The following is a 9,485-nucleotide window of genomic DNA, read 5'->3' on the forward strand; positions in this document are numbered from 1 at the left end:
CCATCTACTCCTTCTTTATAAAGATTTGGGTCATCCCAAAAGTAATGTCGCAAATCATAGAAAAACTTTTTCTTTTGTTGGTATGTGAAGCTGGGTGGTATAAATTTAGCAACAATATAATTAGCATAATCAGCATACCATGGAGTGCTATGAGAAGTGCTTATGACATTTAATTGTTCATCAGGAAAGCTATCATCAATAGGTAGTGGGTCATCAAAAACATTCTCTAACCTAGATAAGTTATCTGCAACGGGTTTCTCAGCTCCTTTTCTATCAACAATATGCAAATCAAATTCTTGCAGCAAGAGAACCCATCTAATAAGTCTAGGTTTTGCATCTTTCTTTTCCATAAGATATTTAATAGCAGCATGATCAGTGTGAATAGTTACTTTAGAATCAACAATATAGGGTCTCAATTTATCACAAGCAAATACAACTGCTAAAAGTTCCTTTTCGGTAGTAGCATAATTTCTTTGAGCATTGTCTAGAGTTTTACTATCATAATGGATAACATTTAATTTCTTATCAACTCTTTGCCCTAGAACAGCACCTACATCGTAATCGCTAGCATCACAAATAATTTCAAAGGGTAAATTCCAATCAAGTGGCTGAACAACAGGTGCAGAGACTAATGCTTTCTTAAGTATTTCAAATGCTTCTACACAATCATCATCAAAGACAAATGGTACATCTTTTTGTAGTAAATTAGTCAGAGGCCGAGAAATTTTTGAGAAGTCCTTAATGAACCTCCTATAGAATCCGGCGTGACCAAGGAAACTTCTTATACCTTTGATGTCCTTGGCACATGGCATCTTTTCAATAGCATCAACCTTGGCTTTATCAACTTCAATACCTGTCAGGACCCCGACTCAATGCCACATCGATCTAGCATGTAACACTCCATATCACTTTGCGGCCTCACGCACGGTATCCCCACGGGTGTCGCCTTACCTTTGCCCGGGACCGTTTGCGCCTTTTGGCACACGTATATGATGGTGTCGCTAGCATCCATATGATAAAGAGCCCGGGCTTACATGGCTAGTCGTAAACCCAAAGTGGCACTAACTTACAGGGACAGGCATCCATGACCCGGCATCGAACGTGTCGGTCATCAGCGATTGAATCCAGGCTGTAGCACTGGGCTAACAGGACTCCGGTGAACCGGGCTGTAGCGGGCTAACAGGACTCCGGTATTCATCGCGTGACATTTCCCCGAAGGGACAGACACAGGATCGAAGAAGGACACATGTCGGCCAGCCTAAGTGTTCCGGAGCAGTAGCAAGCTACCAGGGCTCAGTGGAAGCACTAGGAGACGTTTCCCGGTAAGAGAGGCTACTAAGAATAAACAACTAGATAGTCAGATCCCACACATAGCAATACACATTACACGTACGCATAACATGCAAGTATATGATGTACAACATGGCATCACAGCATAACTCAACAATCATATAGATAAAGGCTCAGAAGAGCCATCATAGCATTTATTGCAAACAGGGGTCTTAAAACCCATCATACAGAGCATACAAGCAACAAGCGGAAGCATTACATGTCTGGGTACAGACATCTACAAATGAAAAAGGCTGAAGAGCCTGACTATCTACAACATCCGATCAAGATCGTAGCTGAGGTACAAGCTACTCGTCGAAGTCCATGAGAACACTAGTAAGACCGAAGTCTCCGCTGCAAAAACATAGATAAAGCAACATGAGTACAAAGGTACTCAGCAAGACTTACATCAGATCCTATCATACATGCATTTGTATCAAGAGGGTAATGTGGGGTTTAGTTGCAGCAAGCCAGCTTTGACTCTATGGCTATCCTGTTCTACGACTACCAGAAACTCTTGAGGTGAGACAACGTACACAAGTCCACTAATCACCACACAATACACTACTATGGATTCATCCCCGTCTCCCTACGAGAAGGCCATCCATAGCACTCACACTTGTCTTGAGCATTTTAGAGTATCCACTTCAAGTTGTCTATGTACCATGTAGGCATCCAAGAAGTCCATAACCGCGGACCCGGCTATTCGAATAGAACATGTTAACCCTGCAGGGGTGTACTTCTTCACACACGCTCTCACCACTTACCGCCATGTACACATCATGTATCTCGGCAACCTTCAAGCGGAAGCCTGGCGAGGGTGTCGGCCATGACCTGACTAACCACGCAAGACTCTAGTCCAGGTTTATCGCCTATTCGGGTTCCATCCGCAAGGAGATCCGGCCGGGGTGTCTCTCACGGCCCCAAACGATGTGAGCAGGGTTCCCGAGCCCACCAACCGGGTGCCACTCGGTACACCGGGCCACGTGTGCCTAGTCTGTCCCAAGCCCACCCTGCCGGGTGCCACTTGGTAGAAAAATAGCACTACCTACAAACACCAGAAACTAGTTGCGACTCCTAGACAGAGATCAAATTGGCTAATAAGTCGAGAGGGGAACTTAAGCATTCCAATGTGTGGTAGTATCGAGTCATTGGACAACATACATAGAACTCAGTGCTTAAGGACGGTTCCAGTGAGACAACCCACCATGTACTCCTACATGGCCTCTCACCGCTACCTTTACCAAATCGTGTTCACACACTTAACTCTCAGCATCAGAACACATCGTAACACTCCAATTCATTCCCAATGAATCCGACCTGACACAACTCTAAGCAATAGCAGGCATAGCATGGTAGGAACACAACAATGGCTCAATCAACTCCTACACATGCTAGTGGGTTTCAACTATTTACTGTGGCAATGACAGGTCATGTAGAGGAATGGGTTCAACTACCGCATCACAAAGTAGCAGATGAATCGTTGTTGTCCTAATGCAATAACTGAGAGCAGGAGCGAGAGAGTAGGGTTTTATCGAAATGAACAAGGGGGGTTTGCTTGCCTGGTAGATCAGCAAGGAAGGCACTTCTTCATAGACAGGCACTCTGGAACAGACTCCGGAGCAGGACCTATCGAGAAGGAACAGTGTCGGCAATCAAAACACAATCATATGCAACAATATGATGCATGAACATGGCATGTAGATGTGATGCTGTTTGAGCTAATGCAACTAGTAATCATTTGATTTGAAGTCCATTTGAACCAAAGGTTCAAATGCATCTCCAAATTAAGCTCCTATATATGCCATAATGTGTTTTCTCATATTCAGCATGTATAAGTTGGTTTGTCATGCATGAAACTAGTACAAATGGATAGATTACATTTTTCTGATAATTTTTCATATATAAATTATTTTAATCTGAGCTGCGGTTGAATTGTTATGAATTTTTGAAGTTTAAAACAATTTCTGGAATTTTCTGATTTAATTTAAATCCAGAAATTATATTATTGCGCCAGCATGACGTCAGCACGACGTCAGCAGTCAACTGCGGCTGACTGGGGTCAAACCTGACGTGTGGGGTCCACACGTCAGTGACAGGGGGTTAAACAGGGGGTTAATTTAATCCTAATTAAAAGTTAGTGGCGCTGGGGCCCACTGTCAGCCTCAGGGGGGGGGTTAATTAAGCGGTGATTAGCACTAAGCTAATCACCTACCGATGGGGCCCACTCGTCAGGCCGGCGAGGTCGTCGGCGGCGACCTCTGGACGCGGCGGCGTCCGCGAAACAGGCCACGGGGGCGGCGTCGGAGAGCACCGGGGCGTAGCACGGGCTCTCGCGCATCTGGTGGGGCAGGTGGAAGGAGCGGGGGAGGCCGGAGCTCGCCGGAGCAAAGCTCGCGGCAGCGGCCGGAGCTCGGCTTCGATGGCCGGGCTAGCTACAGAGCGCGGGGAGGCAAGGGAGAAGGGGGAACCGAAGCGGGGGCTCACGGCGGGCTCGAGGACGTCGTCGGAGAGCTCGGGGGAGGTCGGACGGCGACGCACGGGCGGTGGAGATCTACGGTGGCCGGCGAAGAAGACGACGAGGGTGGCGACGATGGAGGCCGTCCGGAGGTTCGTGGCTCGACGAGGAGGTGGAAGGGGTCGTGGCGGAGCTCGTGGACTCCACTGAGGGGCGAGGGGACGGCGGGGAGCGCGTCGGTGGTGAGCTGCGGCGGCGGCAGCGCTTCGGGCGCGGGGAGAGGGAGATGTCCAGGGGAGGAGGGAGAGCGAGAGAGAGGGGAAAAGGACCGGGGCGGCGCGTGGCGTCGTTCTAGGGCATCCAGACGAGGAGGGGAGAGGCAGGCAGGCAGGGAGGGAGGTGGCGTGGCCGGCGGAGCGCGCGCGCGTCGGCACGCAGCTGCTTAGCGAGGGGGGGGGGAAGACGACAGAGGAGGAGGTGGGCTGGGCCGCCTGCTGGCTGGGCCGGCCTGCTGCTGCTGGGCTGCACAGGGGGGGAGCCCCAGGTAAGCTTCTCCTATTTATTTCTGTTTTCTATTTTTTTCTGACATTTGTTTTGATTTAATTAAAATATTAAATCATTTAATTACCTTATGCCAATTTTTGCAGGAGCTAGCTATAATATTCCAGAGCTCCTTTATAGATGGCATAATTTTTGGACCATATTTCATATATATAACAATATATATCCAAAGCAAATAATTATCGGATTAATCCGAATGGCCAAAATTAAATATCCATGAGCTCCTAAAAATATTGGTTTGATTTTTATCTCTGTCCAATATTTTCAGAGGGAAACATGAGCATTTTCTTGGACCCTTTTGGAGAAATTTTTATTTGGGTCATTTTCAAAAATGATTCTGAGGGTTCCACCAATCCTCATTTCAAGTTTAAATGAAATTTAAACATGATGCACAATGACTAGCTAGTCTAGGTCATACTAGACTAGGGATGTGACAACTCGCCCCCACTTGAAAGAATCTCGTCCCGAGATTCAGGGGTCGACGGAAAGAAAGCAGGGTACTCCAATCGAAGACGATCTTCTCGCTCCCAAGTAGCTTCTCTCTCGGAATGATGAGACCACTGAACTTTGAGAAACTTGATGTTCTGACGTCGGGTAACACGCTCTGCTTGATCAAGAATGCGAACCGGGTATTCTCGGTATGTGAGGTTATCTTGGAGATCAAGCGTTTCGTGGTCCACTCCGCGGATGGGATCCGAGAAGCAATGCCTGAGTTGAGAGACGTGGAAGACATCATGAACTCGAGAAAGATGTGGGGGTAGTTCCAATTGGTAGGCAACCTCTCCTCGTTTAGCGAGAATACGAAAAGGACCAATGTAACGAGGAGCCAACTTGCCCTTGATACCGAAACGATGGGTACCCTTCAAAGGAGTAACCCGAAGGTAAGCCTGGTCACCAATTTCATAAGTCATATCCTTATGATGACGATCGTACTGGCTTTTCTGACGAGACTGGGCTGTTTTCAAATTCTCACGAATGATGCGAACTTGCTCTTCTGCCTCCTGGATCATGTCCGGTCCAAAGAATTGTCTTTCACCGGTTTCTGACCAGTTCAAAGGTGTTCGACATCTTTGTCCATAGAGAACCTCAAAAGGAGCTTTCTTGAGGCTGGATTGATAGCTGTTGTTATAAGCAAACTCGGCAAAAGGAAGACATTTCTCCCAGCCCATACCGAATGAGATAATGCAAGCTCTAAGCATGTCTTCGAGAATTTGATTGACCCGTTCCACCTGACCACTCGACTGAGGGTGGAAAGCGGTACTGAAGGAAAGATGGGTTCCCATGGCAGTTTGGAAACTCTCCCAGAAATGAGAAGTGAAAAGACTGCCACGGTCTGAATTGATCTCTAGTGGAACACCATGAAGTGATACTATTCGAGAAATATATAAGTCAGCGAGCTGACTAGCAGTGATACTCTCTCGAACAGGTAGGAAGTGAGCCACTTTGGAAAGACGATCAACGACTACGAAGATAGCGTTATTCCCTCTCCTGGTCCTGGGAAAGCCGGTGATGAAGTCCATACCAACTTTATCCCATTTCCATTCAGGAATAGCTAAAGGCTGAAGGGTGCCAGCAGGCCTTTGATGCTCTGCCTTAACGTGACGACAAACGTCACATTTAGCAATGAACTCAGCGATTTCTCTCTTCATCCTAGTCCACCAGAACCTCTGGCGTAGGTCCTGATACATCTTAGTACTACCGGGATGAATCGTGAGAGGAGATTCATGCGCCTCCTTAAGAATCAACTGCCGAAGATGTTGCTTCTTGGGAACCACCAAGCGATTCTCAAAGAAAACGACACCACGATCATCCATAGAGAAACATCCACCAACTCCCTTCTTAATGTTTCTCTTAATGCGGATAACCCCCCTATCAAACTTCTGGTCAGAGATGATCTGATCCTCAAGGGTAGGTTTCGCCACCAAGGTAGAAAGGAATCCGTGAGGAGCAATGTGAAGGTTAAGCTTACAGAATTCCTCATGGAGGAGGGGTTGGCCTTGCTGCAACATGAGATTGTTGTAATAGGATTTACGGCTTAGAGCATCAGCCATGACATTGGCTTTGCCTGGGGTGTAGGTAATCCCTAGATCATAATCTGTGATTAACTCCAACCAACGTCTTTGCCTAAGGTTCAGATCCGGTTGGGTGAAGATATACTTGAGACTCTGGTGATCGGTGTAGATCTCGCAACGTTTACCAAGGAGGTAATGTCGCCAGGTCTTGAGTGCATAGACTACGGCTGCAAGCTCTAGATCATGTGTAGGATAATTCTCCTCATGTGGATGCAACTGTCGAGATGCATAGGCAATCACATGACGATCCTGCATAAGAATGCAACCTAGTCCCTGTCGTGAGGCGTCGCAGTAGATAATAAAGTCTTTAGTGAAATCCGGTGGCACAAGTATGGGAGCAGAAGTCAGGCGTCTTTTCAGTTCCTGAAAACTGTACTCACACTGTGGGGACCACTCGAACTTTTTATCTTTCTTGAGAAGTTCCATGAGGGGTTTGGCTACTTTGGAGAAATTTTCAACGAAGCGGCGACAATAGCTGGCTAGACCAAGGAAACTCCTAACTTGTTTAACGGTTTCAGGTGGAGTCCAATCAAGAATAGCCTGAACTCTCTCGGGATTGACAGCAATGCCCTTACCAGAGATTACGTGGCCTAAGTAGGTCACTTCTGGCAACCAAAATTCACACTTGGAGAACTTGGCATAAAGGAGGTGCTCTCTGAGTTTTTCTAACACAAGTCTAAGATGTTCGACATGCTCTTCCTCATTCTTCGAGTAAATAAGAATATCATCGAGGTAAACCACGACGAACTTATCTACGTACTCCATGAAGATCGAGTTCATCAAGCGGGAGAAAGTGGCTGGGGCGTTGGTTAGGACAAAGGACATGACGGTGTACTCGTACTGACCATAACGAGTGACAAAAGCTGTCTTGGGAATGTCCCCGTTTCTGATCTTGATTTGGTGGTAGCCTAACCTTAAATCCATCTTGGAGAAGACTGAGGATCCAGCGAGCTGATCATACAGGTCGTTGATCCTGGGGAGCGGATACTTGTTCTTTATTGTGACCAAATTAACGGGACGATAATCTACAACCATCCGGTCCGTACCATCCTTCTTCTTAACAAAGAGGACGGGGCAAGCCCAAGGAGAAGAACTAGGACGGATGAAACCTTTTTGCAAGGACTCATCAAGTTGTTTCTTAAGCTCGGCTAGTTCTAAGGGTGCCATCTTGTAAGGTCTTCTGGAGATTGGAGCAGTTCCTGGAATAAGCTCTATGACGAACTCTACATCTCTGTCAGGTGGAACACCTGGCAGTTCCTCTGGAAAGACATCCAGAAAGTCACGGACTACCGGGATATCTTCAAGGTCTGGAAGAGGGCTGGCATTAAGAGAATAGAGCTGACGCTTGGCAACTCTAGTGGAGACGGTGACTATCTTGCCAGATGGGTGTGTAAGCTGAACAGATCTGGTGTAACAATCAATCTTGGCATGATGAGCTATCATCCAGTCCATACCCAAGATGATATTAATATTTGAGGACTTGAGGGCTACAAGTGATGCAAGGAATACAAGTTTGTCAACAAGGATTTCGTTACCATGGCTGATTCTGGTGGTCTGCCATCGAGACCCTGGGGTTTGGATTTCAAGCGGAGTTGGCATATCACAAAATGATATGTCGTGCAAACGAGCATAGCCTTCAGAAATGAAGGAGTGAGATGCTCCAGTATCGAATAGAACTGATGCTGGGTGACAATTGACAAGGAGTGTACCAAGAACGACATCCGGATCATCATGAGCGTCTTTGGCTGAGACGTGATGCACACGTCCACGTTCAGTGGGAGCTGACTTGACACTGATCATCTTGCGTGATGGCTTAACACAGCCAACAGTCTTCTCGGGCTGGGGTGGAGCATAATTAGTCTGAGAACAGTCACGTGCATAGTGTCCTGGCTTCCCGCATGTGAAGCAAGTCCCTGAGGTTGGACGTGGACCCGCACTGACAAACGGTCTACCAGTAGGCATGGGTGGAACATACGACTGAGCTGGGGGAGGCACCACATAGGATGGCCTCGGTGCATATCCGGAAGGAAGAGCGGGGTTTGGAACCCAAATCCGGCGCTTCTGGGAACTAGAGCCAGAGGAAGATCCCAAATCACAGGTGTGCTTACGAGACTCCTCGTAAGTGAGCTGAGCTGTCTCTGCATTGATGGCCTTGTTCACAAGGGCTTGGAATGTATCACAATGATGCAGGTGGAGATCACGACGCAACTTGGGATTGAGACCCTTCCGGAACCTAGCCTGCTTCTTGGCGTCCGTGGACACTTCTTCTGTGGCATAGCGGGCAAGGTTCTCGAACTCTCTGCTATAAGCATCAACAGCCATCTTATTCTGGGTGAAACTACAGAACTCTTCTCTCTTGCGATCGATGAGGGCTTCAGGAATGTGATGTTCGCGAAAAGCCTCAGTGAAATCTCTCCAGGTAGGAATCTGGCCAGCTGGAAGCATAGCCTCATAGTTCTTCCACCAAAGACTAGCAGGACCTTCCAGGTGATATGTGGCATAGGTGACCTTGTCATCTTCATCTACGTTCGCGGAACGCAGCTTATGAGTGATGCTACGGAGCCAGTCATCTGCATTGAGTGGCTCGATGGAATGATGAAAGGTGGGTGGATGCAAGCGAATGAAGTCATGAATGGTCGCAGACTTATTGGACTGATGTGCGGTGTTCTCCTCGATACGTGCCAATAAGCGGTTAGACTCACGCTTGTTCCTCTCCATTTCTAGCATGAACTCTGTCAATGAAGGCGGGTCGGGAGGATCCTCATTCCTACCATCTCCATGGTTCTGGCTACGAATAATAGAACTAGATGACATCCTGTGAAACGAAACCAAGGACGGAATCAGCATCAACTATCGACTGTAGAATGTAGGACAAGGGATTAGTATCTCTCGAACTCCTAGGGAAAATTCCGGCAGCATAACGGCAGTAAAATGCTCAGAATGAGACATCCTACTAAAAATGGGGCAATAACATACTCATCATCATTACTCAAGGTTCTGAGATCATACTAAACAGACTACACCAGAAATACTCGAAAACTGGGGTATGACTCTGATCAACCAAT

This window comes from Triticum aestivum, chromosome 3B, assembly GCF_018294505.1.
Source record: "Triticum aestivum cultivar Chinese Spring chromosome 3B, IWGSC CS RefSeq v2.1, whole genome shotgun sequence".
NCBI lineage: Eukaryota > Viridiplantae > Streptophyta > Magnoliopsida > Poales > Poaceae > Triticum > Triticum aestivum.